This window comes from Eriocheir sinensis, chromosome 7 (assembly GCF_024679095.1).
Source record: "Eriocheir sinensis breed Jianghai 21 chromosome 7, ASM2467909v1, whole genome shotgun sequence".
Taxonomy (NCBI): domain Eukaryota; kingdom Metazoa; phylum Arthropoda; class Malacostraca; order Decapoda; family Varunidae; genus Eriocheir; species Eriocheir sinensis.
Genome location: NC_066515.1, coordinates 24,348,942 through 24,362,190, shown reverse-complemented (window position 1 = coordinate 24,362,190; position 13,249 = coordinate 24,348,942).

Here is a 13,249-nt window from a genome sequence, read left to right as displayed (position 1 = left end):
GAGAGAGAGAATGAGGGAGAGAGAGAGAGGGAGGGAGGAAAGTTAATAAACAGAGTCATACGGTACGGTTTCTCTCTCTCTCTCTCTCTCTCTCTCTCTCTCTCTGGTAAAACACCACATAACATCCTTCCTAACACATTATGGATCCTTTTATTAATACAAGCACTCAAGGACCTCTTCACTCTTCCTTAACTTAACCTTCCAATCACTTCCACTTAAAACCACACTTCAACACCTCGCAACACCTTCAACACCAAGCCAAGCGTCTCTTCCCCCCATAACCTCCAGCAACACACCCACAACCACCCAACACTCTACATAACGTCAAACTCACGCCCACAACGCAACACAGCAAGACTCCCTCACGAACACCCTCAACGCCAGAAACACCGGAGGAGGAAGTGTTGATATACCAAGAAGAGGAGGAGGAGGAGGAGGAGGAGGAGGAGGAAGCCGGAAGCACAGAAACCAAGGAGGGTTCAGTAAGGGGAGGAGTTTAAGGAGAAGGAAAGGAGGTAGAGGAGGAGGAGGAGAAAGACGAGGAGAAGGAGGAGGAGGAGGAGGTATAGAGATTCCGAGGAAGAGGAGGAGGAGGAGTGTAAGGGGGTTTAAATGCATGGCCAGGTTCTGAAATGGTTATCCTATTACCGTCAGCTTCAGTCAGGTTGTGTGTGGGAAGCAGGAGGAGGAGGAGAAAGGGAGGCAGTGCAGGAGGAAAGAAGAGAGAGAGAGAGAGAGAGAGAGGGAGAGGGAGGGGAGAGAGGGCAACACATCCTCCGTCCTTACGAGACTCCTCCGGGAAGCAGTTATAGTCTAGCGAAGCAGTTACCCTCTCACTTTATCCTGGGCTGTATTTGTGTGGTGGTGTTGGGGCCGAGATGTGTGTGTGAGGCGGCAGGGAGGGAAGGGAAGGCAAGAGAGGGAAGGGAGGGGAGAGAGGAAAGGCATGCAGAGAAGACCCGGAAGGCGCAGGGAGACGGGGGAGAGGAGGGAGCAGGAGATGGAGCCGAGGAGGAAGCGGGCAACATTCGTACAAAAGATGGGAGAAGGAATAAAGGAAGAAGACAGGGTGGAGAGCGTTAAGTTTACACAAAAGATGGCCCGATAAAGAAGGCAAGAGAAGAGAAGGGGGAAGGTTATATTATACGAAATTGTGGTAGTAAAAACATAAGAGCGACAGAAAGAAAAGTGGTTAAAAAGTGTTGGTGAAAAGTTTTGTGACACTTGAACGGCGCCGCCAAAAAAGTGGAGTTGTAAAATTAATGCAGCCTCGACCCCCGACACAACGAGATATGAATAAAATGAATTAGCGAAAGGGAACGTAAAAGAATGAGAGATTAAAAAGAAAAAGCCGGGAAAACAAAGCGAGTGTGATACAACATATTGGCTGTGTCTGTTTGTGTATTTATCTGCCTCTTGAAATATACGAGGCGGAGAATATTAACACATTTATTAAAGTGAATATAATTTTTACTGCAGAGATAACGTAGACATGTAAAATTAACCTTAAGTCTGTGTTGCTTTCTTATAATCACTTACATCTTATTAAACGTCACTTTCTTGTTTCTTAATCTTTATCTTATTATTATTTTACTTTGCTTGTCTTCTACTTTATCATCTTTATCTTTAATTATATGCTTATCAGGATTTACGCACTTTCTATTCTTTCCTATTTCTCTCTCTCTCTCTCTCTCTCTCTCTCTCTCTCTCTCTCTCTCTCTCTCTCTCCGGGGGCATATATCGTACACTGTATCAAAATTATACGCTCAGGGACCTATTATAACGCGGCGCCCTGAAATATATATACAGACCCGGTTCCCTTACTATAGGTCAGGTCTAAGTGTGATGGACGGTGTGTACGTGTGTGTGTGTGTGTGTGTGTGTGTGTGTGTGTGTGTGTAGGTTATATGACACACACGCGTCCCAGTAATGATTTATAGTCATATATATTTATCTAATTTTAATTCACAGTTTACCGTCGTTCGTGTATATTCTCACTTTTCCGTAGCTTACACATAATTCTCTCTCTCTCTCTCTCTCTCTCTCTCTCTCTCTCTCTCTCTCTCTCTCTCTCTCTCTCTCTCTCTCTCCTTCCTTCAAATATCGCGTGAAAGAACATCCTCTCACCTTATATATCACAACCCATTAATATCTATCTTCCCGCCCTTTCTCTCCCTCGCTCCCTCCTCCTCCTTTCTCCGCCGCCCCTCCCCTCCGTCTCCTCCCTTCGCCCCTTATTTATTGTATGGGGAGAGACATAAATTGAGAGAGGTCGCCCCTACAGCAAAATTGTAGCCCGCCGCCAGTACGACACGAACGGGAACGGCGCTGAGGAAATGATGAGAAATGAGAGAGAGAGAGAGAGAGAGAGAGAGAGAGAGAGAGAGAGAGAGAGAGAGAGAGAGAGAGAGAGAGAGTACGAGTTTATTCACTTCCACGGATGCTAGGTACGGTCGAGACACCCTATAATTCTCTCTCTCTCTCTCTCTCTCTCTCGCCCTTGGTCCGGATGCTACGGGTTAATCCCACATTAATTAACCGACCTTCACTTTGTTCCTGCCTCGTTAGGACTGGCAGACTTGTGGCGAATACTGACAGGGCTAATAGTTATCCAGCGCCCCTCACCGAGCACACAGACGCGGGTCCCTCGAGCACAAAACAAACGTAAACAAGGAAACTGAGAAGGGTCTGACGGCGGATTGCGTGATGGAGGTGAGGAAGGAGAGGAGCGGGTATGATGGAATGTGAGGGAAATGTATGAGACGGGGAAATGGAAGTGAGGGAATCGGACAAGGGTGATGAGAAAGGGTTAAAGAAGGGTATGATAGTATGCGTGTGGAACCAGTGGAGTAAAATATGAAGAAGAGTAAAGAAAATAGGTATACAAGAAAGAGAAATCAAAAGGAAAAGAATGAAACCAAGATACAATATAAGGAAGAAACTGGAATTACCCAGAACAAAACAAAACAAAAAGAATAGGATTTCGAGTCTTAGAAAACAGAGAGAGAAAAGGAAGAGAGAGAGAGGAAAAGAGAGGAGGAGAGACAGAGAAAGAGAGCGAGAAAGAAAGGAAGAGAGAGGAAGAAAGAGAGAGACTGAGACTAAAGAGCAAAAGCAAGGAAGAGATAGAAAGAGAGCAAGAAAGAGGAAAAAAGAGGAAGAAAGACAGAGAGGAGAGAGGAAAAGAGATGAAAAGACAGAGAGACAGAGGAAAGAGGAAAGAAGAGGAAGATAGAGACAGAGAGAGGAAAAGAGAGGAAGAGAGCCAGAGAGAGAGAGAGAGAGAGAGAGAGAGGAAAAGAAAAAGAGAGAGAGAAAGAGAGAGGGGGTGAGGGATATGGGACCCTGAGTCAGCACATCTGTCCCTTTGCAGTCTTTAGTCACGGCTTCCCCTTAACCCCTTGCTTCCTCCCACTAACAGGCGGGCAGGGGGCGCTAAAGGGTGACTCCGGCGTAAACAAGGGACAAAGGGAGCAAAGGGGGGAGGGGGAAGGGCGAAGGGAGCACCACTAATTAGAATGAGATGAACGATGTCGTGGTGGTGGTGGTGGTAATGGTAGTGGTAGTAGTAGTAGTAGTAGTAGTAGTAGTAGTAGTAGTAGTAGTAGTAGTAGTAGTAGTAGAAGTAGTAGTAGTAGGTTAGGTTAGGTTAGGTTAGGTTACCATCACTCAAACATTACTACAACCACTACTACTACTACTACAGCTACTACTACTACTACTACTACTACTACTGTTACTTGGAGGAGTGGCAGGACTGAGGGTCGAAAAGGGAGGCGGGAAAGAGAGAGAATCGACCGAGAATGAAGTCACACGAAATCGAGGAAGCAGTTTCTAAGTCAGTGATGTCAATACCACACTGAAGTAAATTCGGAGATAAATGGAGGGAAAGGAAGGGAGGGAGGGAGGGAGGAAAAGTGGAGGGAAATCAGCCTCCTCTCTTTTATTCCTCCATTGATCATCTCTCTCTCTCTCTCTCTCTCTCTCTCTCTCTCTCTCTCTCTCTCTCTCTCTCTCGCTCTAGATGGGAGGCTGTCAAAACATCTTTGTCGCCCGGGCGGTGTGGGAAGAGGAGGAGGAGGAGGAGGAAGGAGGAGGAGGAGGAGGAGGGAGGTAATGGGGATGTTGTGGGTGTGAGAATGGGAGAACAGCTGACTCGTTATCTCCCCCTTACCTCCTTACCTCTCTCTCTCTCTCTCTCTCTCTCTCTCTCTCTTTCCTTTTCTCCTCCTCCTCCTCCTCCTCCTATTTATCATTAGCTTAACTTCCTCTGTCTTTTCATTTATTTCTTTTTCTGAATCCTGGAATTTCTTTTTATTTTCTTTCAATCTTTTTTTTTTCATTATTTTGTATTGAGGTAAAACTTTCACCCTCTTCCTTCTTCTCCCACTTCTTCTTCTTCTCCTTCTTCTTTTTCTTCTTCTTCTCCCTCCTCCTCCTCTTAATTCTTCCCCCCCAGAGAGTAGCGCCAGACATCTGCAGACATTAACAAGAGCATAATGGTGTCAGTTGAGGTTAGTTAGGCCTCCTCCTCCTCCTCCTCCTCCACTCTTCTTGTTCAGCCTTTCTTCTTTTCTCTTCTTCGTCTCATGTTACTGCTCTTTTAATTTACTTGATATACCGTTCTCTTGTATCTTTTGCAGTCCAATTTATTTTACATCTCACAATTGCTTTATTTTCTTCAGCATAATAAAAGTTTAATAAGTGTTTAGTATTTTCTTCTATTCCTTGTTCGTGATATTTCTTGTTTTTCTTCATTTTTCTTTTCATTATTAATATTTTTTCATCCTTTATTTTTATTTTCATCTTACTAAATGTTTTGATTGTCATTTTTCATCTTTGTTTTCCTTTCCATGATCTTTCTTCCCTTCATTTTCTGCCTTCCTTTTCTTCTTTACGTAATTCTTTTCCTTTTTTTCCTTTATTTTTTCTCATATTTGCCATTTTTTTCATCCATTACTTTTATTTTCATCTTGATTGTCATTTTTCATCTCTTTTCCTTTTCATGATTTTCCTTTCTATGATTTTCTTCCTTTTCTTCTTTACGTCCTTCTTTTCCTTCTTTTCCTGTACTTTTTCTCATATTTGCCATTTTTTTCATTGATTGCTTTAATTTTCATCTTGATTGTCATTTTTCATCTTTGTTTTCCTTTTCATGATCTTCCTTTCTCTGATTTCCTTCTCTCCTTTTCTTCTTTACTTCCTATTCTTCCTCTTCTACTTCATTCTTGATATTCATTTTCACTTTCCCTTTTCCAATTCTAGTCACTTTTTTATTCTTTTATTCTTCCTTTTCTTCTTTCCTTCCTTCCTTCCTTCCCATTCTCCCTATTCTTCCTTCCTTCTTCAACTTCATTTTCATCTCTCTAAATGTCTTGATAATCATTTTCATTTTTCATTTTCCATTTTACATTCACTTTTTCATCTTTTCTTCTTCCTTTTCTTCTTCCTTCCTTCCTTCCTTCCTTCCTTCCTTTCCTTCCTTCCTTCCTTCCTTACTTCCTATCCTTCTTTCCTTCCTTCCTATCCTCCCTATTCTCCCTTCTTAAGCCATGCAGGAGGAACTGGGTTAGAGGGAGATAAAAGGCCCCTGACAGCTCAAGGATCCCTCCATCACTCCCTCCCTCCTCCATCACCTCCTTCTCTCCCTCCTCCTCCATCATCTTCCTCCGTCCCTCCCTCCTCCATCACCATTCCATATTCAACCCTTCCGACCTGATCTATTGGCAAGCCCGAATTCTCTCTCTCTCTCTCTCTCTCTCTCTCTCTCTCTCTCTCTCTCTCTCTCTCTCTCTGATTTTGATTTTTTCTGTCCGTTTCTGTCTATTTTTCGATTTGTCTGTCTCTCTCTCTCTCTCTCTCTCTCTCTCTCTCTCTCTCTCTCAAACACACACACACACACCACACACACACACACACACACACACACACACACACCAACCCTACCCACTACACAAACACACACACACACGCACGCACACACGGAGGTATAACTGTCTCTCCGCGGAATGTTAAAAGTAAACAAATGTCGGAAAAATCTTAAAAGAATGACAGTTCCGAATTCCTTCCGCTTTTTCGCCCCGTTTGGCAACATTGTTCCCTCCGCGGACTTTTATTTTCATTACTTTTTGAAGGAGATTGTTTTTGTTTGTACTTGTCCGCCGCGAGTATCTTTGCGCCCTCTCTCTCTCTCTCTCTCTCTCTCTCTCTCTCTCTCTCTCTCTCTCTCTCTCTCTCTCTGAAGTAATATTGACAAAATTACATAATCAATTGGATGGAGATGTATACAAATAGACAAACAATAGATAAATAGACCAACAGATAGACAGACAGGTAGACAGAGAGGCAAACAGACAGGTGGATAGAAAGACAGAGGAAAAAGTAAACAGATAAAGATAGGAAATAAAAGATGGCAAAGAAAGACACAGAAATAGAGAAATATGCATAGAAATCGAATGAGAGAGAGAGAGAGAGAGAGAGAGAGAGAGAGAGAGAGAGAGAGAGAGAGAGAGAGAGAGAGAGAGAGAGAGAAGAAACCTCAGTGTTGTTGGGGCCTTTGTCCAGTCGATCAGGTGAGGCGGCGGGAAGACAAGAAAAATCAATCAAGTTATCGGTACAGGTGACCCGCGTGAGGGAAGGAGGGCAGGTGAGGGAGGAAAAAAAGGTGGAGGTAGGTAGGGAGGGAACAGGAGGAGGAGGAGGAGGAGGAGGAGGAGGAGGGGGGGGGAGAAGAAGAAGAAGAAGGGAAAGTCTTACCTCATGATTTAGAATAACGAAGCAAAGCACAAAAAGAATAAAGAAAAGGAAGAAGCAGAAAATAGGAGAAAATTCCAAAATACAAATAAAATGGAAATAATAAACGGGAAAGAGGAGAAAGAAGGAGGAGGAGGAGGAAGAGAAAAAGAGAGAGAGGGAGAGGAGGAACTGAGTGTATGGGTGTATGTGAAAGTGGAGGAAGGTGAGAGATAAAAAGGACTAGAAAAGGGAGACTAAATGAGAGAAAGGGAGAAAGGGAGAGGGAGAGTGTGAAAATTGTAGTGTGATATTTCGAGTTAGGAGAAAATATAAATTATGAAAGAGAGACATAAGAAGAGGAGGTGAAGAACGAGGAGGAGGAGGAAGAGGAAGAGGAGGAGGAGGAAGGAGAGAAAAAGGGGAGGACGGCTATCCAAACATCCTCCATCTCTGTCTGTCTTCATCCTTCATCCTTTTCTACTCCGGAGCACTTTCTCTCTCCTCCTCCTCCTCCTCCTCCTCGTCCTCCTCCACTTCACACCTCTCACCCACGTCTTCCTCCTCCTCCTTCTCTCTTCTTTCCCTCCATTCTCTCCCTCTTCCCCTCCGCACAGCTCATCAACTTTCAACCCCCAAGTGATCTGAATAATGGAAAACAGAGATTGATGACCACAGCTGATGGCTATGTCCCACCTCTCCCCCTCCATCCCTCCCCTTCCTCCTCCTCCTCCTCCGCCGCCGCCTCCTGTTCGTGTTCCCTCCCTTCACCCTGTACCCTGACGCCTAAGTGGAAGGGAGAAGAGGAGGAGGGAAAGAAGGAGGAAGGGAAAGATGAGGAGAATATGGAGGATAAGGAAGAGGAGGAAGAAAGAAATAGAAAAAAAAATAAACCACAAACAATCGCAGAAAAAGAAGAAAGAAAATAGAAGAAAGAAGAAAGAGAAAATGAAGAAAGAAGAAAAAAATACTTACAAATAAACAACAACAACATCAAAACAACCACCAAGAATTCCCAACCGTCCCGACCTCAAGACAGTACCAACGTAGCCTTCTTAACGCGTAACAAGGCCGCCAGGGGGACAATCTCACTTTAGGAACCTTCCCGACTTGGCTATAATGACGATAGGGGCACGTTAGGGAAGGGGGGGAAGGGAGGAGAAGTAGTGGAAAGGAGGAGGTGGAGTGGGAGGAAGGTGGAGGAAGGGTGACGAAGGAGGAGTAGGGGGAGAAGGTGGAAGGGTGGAGAAAGAGGTGTGGTAAAAGAGAGGTAGGTGGAGGAGTTTGTGGAGGAATGGATGAGAGGTGGAAGAGATTGTGGAGGAGGAGGAAGGGGGAGGTGGAGGAAGCACAGAGAAAGAGGCATGATAGTAGAGAGGTAGGTGGAGGAGTTTGAGGAGTGGTGGAGAGGTGGAAGAGATAGAGGAGGAGGAGGAAGGGGGAGGTGGAGGATGCATAGAGAAAGAGACATGCTAGTAGAGAGGTAGGTGGATGAATTTCTAGAGGGGTGGAGGAGAGGAGTGGATGGTGGTAGTGGAAGGGATGGAGAGAAGAGATGGAAGAGTAGGCGTGGTAGCGGAGGGAGGAAAAACCATGATCACACTCCACCCCTCCCAATCCCCACCCCCTCCACACACACCCGCCACCACCCATACCATAAATTGCGTGATGGATGACAGCGGTAAACATCCATCTTACTGTCGGCGAAATTAATGGTGAGGGTGATCCATTATTCCGACCTTGTGCTTAACGATTGGGACGGGCGGGTGAGGGACGGCTGACGTGATAGATGGATGACGGTCGCGATAGATGGATGACCTACTGACTGCCCGGATGGATGAGTGCTTGGATGAATGACTGGCTGGCTGGCTGGATGAAGGATGGCTGACTCAATAGATGGATGACCGGCTCTACAGATGGATGACTGATTGGATGACTTAACGATTGGGACGGGCGGCTGAGGGAAGGCTGACGCAATACATGGATGATGGTCGCGATAGATGGATGACCTACTGACTGCCCGGATGGATGAGTGCTTGGATGAATGACGGGTTAGATGAATCACTGGCTGGATGGATGGATGAAGGATGGCTGACTCGATATATGGATAACCTAATGACTGTCTCGATGGATGACTGCTTGGATGAGTGACTGGTAGATTGCTTGAGTGGCTGAGTGACTGTATAAATAACTGGCTGGATGAATAAGAATAGCTATCTGGATGAATGACTGGCTGGCTGGCTGAAGGATGGCTGACTCAATAGATGGATGACCGGCTCTACAGATGGATGACTGACTGGTAGATTGGTTGACTGGTTGAATGGCTGTATAAATAACTGGCTGGATGAACGCCTGACTGGATGACCGCCTTGCTGGATGAATTAGGCCTCTTGCAGTCTCCTTATGTTCTAATGTTAATAAAGAAAGAAGAGGAAAGAAGAGGAGCATTGATGACCAAGAGGCAAGAGGTCACAGGGGTCAAAAGTAAGAGGAAAGGGAGTGAAAAATACGCGCAAAGAGGAAATAAGAGGAAAAGAGAGGAAGGGAGATGAAAGAGGAGAAAGAGGAGGAGGAAAAAATATGATAAAGAAGAGTTTGAAGAGGAAAGAGGAGCATAACACCACGACAAAACGATGAAGAGGAAGAGAAGAGGGATAAAGAGGAGAAAAAAGGACCATAAAATAAGAGGGAAAAAAGACTATCATAGAGGAAAGATTAAGAGTTACAGAGGAAAGAGGAGATTTATGGAGGGATCAAAGGGAGAGAAAAAAAAAAGAAATAGGAAGATATCAAGCGGATGGAGGGAAAAAAAGAAAACTGATTTATGAGAGAGAGAGAGAGAGAGAGAGAGAGAGAGAGAGAGAGAGAGAGAGAGAGAGAGAGAGAGAGAGAGAGAGAGAGAGAGAGAGAGAGAGAGAGAGAGAGAGAGAGAGAGAGAGAGAGAGAGAGAGAGAGAGAATAAATGAAAGAGAAAGGAAAACAGAGAATGCAAAAAAGAAGAGAAGGAAAAAATTTAAAGAAAAAAAGGAAAGAAAAAAAAAAAACCTACACATATTCCTAAAACTTACACAAACATACATAAAACTCCAGGCACACTAACCTACGCGAGGCCTCAGTGCACATCTCCGACACACTATCCCCTGACTTTAGCCCCAGAACAGAAACACAAGCCCCGCCCACCTCTCGCAATGTCGGGCTGTGATTGGCTGGCCCTTCTCACCCCAACACCTGTATACCTCACGAATACACAGACAGACAGACAGGTGACAGGTGAGGGAAACTTGAGATGAACCCGCTTCACACTCTTTACCTGACGGGGGGGGCTGTCACATCTTGGAGGAGGAGAAGGAGGAGGAGGAGAGGAAGGGAGGAAGAAGACGAATGAGGAAGAAGGTTAAAAGGAGGAGAAAAGATAATGCAAGAGATGGAAGGTTTAGGAGGGAGGAAAAGGAGAGAAAAGAGAAGAGGGAGGAAAGGGAAGGAAAAGAGAAAGGAAAAGGAGAGAAAAAAAGAAAAGTAAGATAAGGTAAGACAGAGGAATAGGGAAAAAAAGTGGATGGTTTAGGAGGAAGGAAAAGGAGAGAAAAGAGAAGAGGGAGGAAAGGGAGGGAAAAGAGGAAGGAAAAGGAGAGAAAAAAAGAAAAGTAAGGTAAGGTAAAACACAGGAAAAGAAAAAATGTGGAAGGTTAAGGAAGAAGAAAAGGAAAAGGAGTAGAAGATAAAAGGGGAAAGGTAAGGTAAGGTAAGGTAGGAGGGGAGAGAGAAGGGAGGGAAAGGAAAGGTGAAGGGCAGGGCAGGTGACGGAAGGGAAGGGAAGGGAGGACGGAGGTGACGAGGCGGAACAGGAAGGGGCAGGATGTCACTTATATTAGGAGAGAAAAGGGATGAAAAGGAAGGGGGGGAGGGAAAGGTTGAAGGGTTAAGAAGAAAAGGGAAAAAAAGGAAAGAGAGGATGTCACAAATTAGAGAGAAAAGGGAAGAATGAAAAAAAAGGAAGGGTAAAGAGGAAGAGATAAGAGAGAAAAGGGGATGAAAAGGAAGGGAAACGGATATACTGAAGGGTTAAAAAGAAAGGGGGAAAAAAGAGGAAAAAGAGAGGATGTCACATATTAGAGAGAAAAGGGATGGAAGAATGAAAAAAAGAAGGGAAAAAAGGAAGAGATAAAAGGGAAAGGGATGAAAAGGAAGGAGGAGAGGAAAGGTTGAAGGGTTAAGAAGAAAAGGCATAAAAAAAGAAAGAGAGAGGATGTTACATATTAAAGAGAAAAGGGAAGAATGAAAAAAGGAAGGGTAAAGAGGAAGAGACCAAAGGGAAGGGAATGAAAAGGAAGAAAGAAGGGAAGGAGGGAAAGAACAGCGTCATATGTCATAGAAAAATACGAAAGAAACGGAGGTAAGTTACGAAAATGATGAAGCAAAGAGATGATGGAGAAAGAGAAGCAAGGAAAAGAGAGAATGAAAGAGAAATTGAAAGAAAACTGAAAGGGTAAGAAAACAGAATAAAGAAAAGATGAGAAAATTGTGGTGAAGAAAAGATAAGAGAGAGAGAGAGAGAGAGAGAGAGAGAGAGAGAGAGAGAGAGAGAGAGAGAGAGAGAGAGAGAGAGAGAGAGAGAGAGAGAGAGAGAGAGAGAGAGAGAGAGAGAGAGAGAGAATGATGGAGCGATGACAGGAAGGGAAAGAAAAAGGAAAATAAATAATTTAGATTCAATTGCTTGGCGGGGAGGAAAAAGGGGAAGAGGAAGAAGAGAAAGAGGAAGAGAGAGAAAGAGGGAGAGATCAAACCAGAGGAAGAGAAGGCATAGAGAAAAGAGGAGGAGGAGGAAGGAGAGGGGTTGAGGGAAGAGAAGGGAGTGGAGGGATGGAGGAAAATAGGGAAAGAAGAACAAGAGGAGAAAGAGGAAGAGGTAGAGAAAGAGGGAGAGAAAGACGGAGGGAGAGAGAAATAATACCAGAGGAAGGGAAGGCATGGAGGGAAAGGAAGGGGAGGAAAGGGAGGGAAGGGAGGGAAATAGGAGAGGAAAAGGCAGAGGAGGAGAGGAAATTCAAACCAGAGGAAGGCAAAAGCATGGAGGGAAAAGAAGGAGAGGAAAGGGAGGGGTGGAGGGAAATAGGGGAGGGAAGGCAGAATGTCACCTTAATGTAACACGCGCTCACCCTCACCTGAGCGCTAATTGACCGCCACAGGTGAGCGTCAAGGGGCGCAACAGAGGTAACGAAAACCAGGTATACTTAGCACTGAGCCACAACCCTCTCTCTCTCTCTCTCTCTCTCTCTCTCTCTCTCTCTCTCTAACTTTCTTTTCACTCTTTTCCCCATTTTTTTTAGGTTTTAATACAACTTCAACGCAAACAAAAAGATAGACACAGAGATAGATAGATGGATAGATAAATAGATAGATGTATAGATAGATAGATAGATATAGATAAATAGATTGATAGTGATAATGGGAGGTTTAGAAGGAAGGGAACGGAGAGAAAAGAGGAAAGGGAGATGAAAAGGAGAAAAGAGGTAGCAAGGGAGATTAAAAGAAGGAGGAAAGGGAGGGAAAAGAGGGAGGAAACGGAGAGAAAAGAGAGGAAAGGGAGATAAAAAGGAGAAAAGAGGTAGCAAGGGAGATAAAAGAGGCAGGAAACGGAGAGAAAAAGAGAAAAGGTAGAGAAAAAGAAAACATAAGTTCCGTAAAAAGCGCCAATGGAGATAAAAGAGGGAAGAAAGGGAGGGAAAACAGGGAGGAAACGGAGAGAAAAATAAAAAAAGATAAAGAAAAAGAAAATATTAATCCCGTAAAAAGCGCCATCTATATCCACCCCCGCGAGGCACTAATAATAATAACGTTCCCCAAGCTACTTCATAAACCCCGGGAAATTTATTAAATCTATCAGAGCAACGTAAATAAATGGACCTCATAAGCCGGGCCCATAATTTGCCTTCACGCGATAACTTATTAACAAACGCACTGATTACCCCCACCCCCGCCCAGGTAATGGCCCTTGATTACCACCTGTTGAGGAAGGGGGCGACGTGAGTGTCAGACCTTCGGGGGATTAATCGCTCCCTCCCCGTTGCTCTTTATATTAAGTAAGCAAGATTTACCTCCCCATCGCTCCCCATAAATCCTCGTCTTGTGTAAGGAAGATAAATTTGCGGGAGGTGAAAATAAAGGAAAAGAAATAGAAAGAAAATCATCAATCACACGCGGAAAAATGGAAGAGAAAATGAAGGGAAGATAGAAATGAAGAGAGAAGGAGAGAATTTGGAGAGAAGAGGAAAAGAGAAAGGGAAATAAAGAGAAAGGATGAGAGGATGAAACTGGAGAGAAAGAGAAAGGAAGCAAAACGAAATAGAGGAGAGAGAAGAGGAAAATGAAATGGAGAGAAATAAGGAGAGGGAAAGAGAAAGAAATTGGAGAGAGAGAGAGAGAGAGAGAGAGAGAGAGAGAGAGAGAGAGAGAGAGAGAGAGAGAGAGAGAGAGAGTGGGAGGGAGAGGAGGGAGGGAGGGAGGGAGAGAGTGAGAG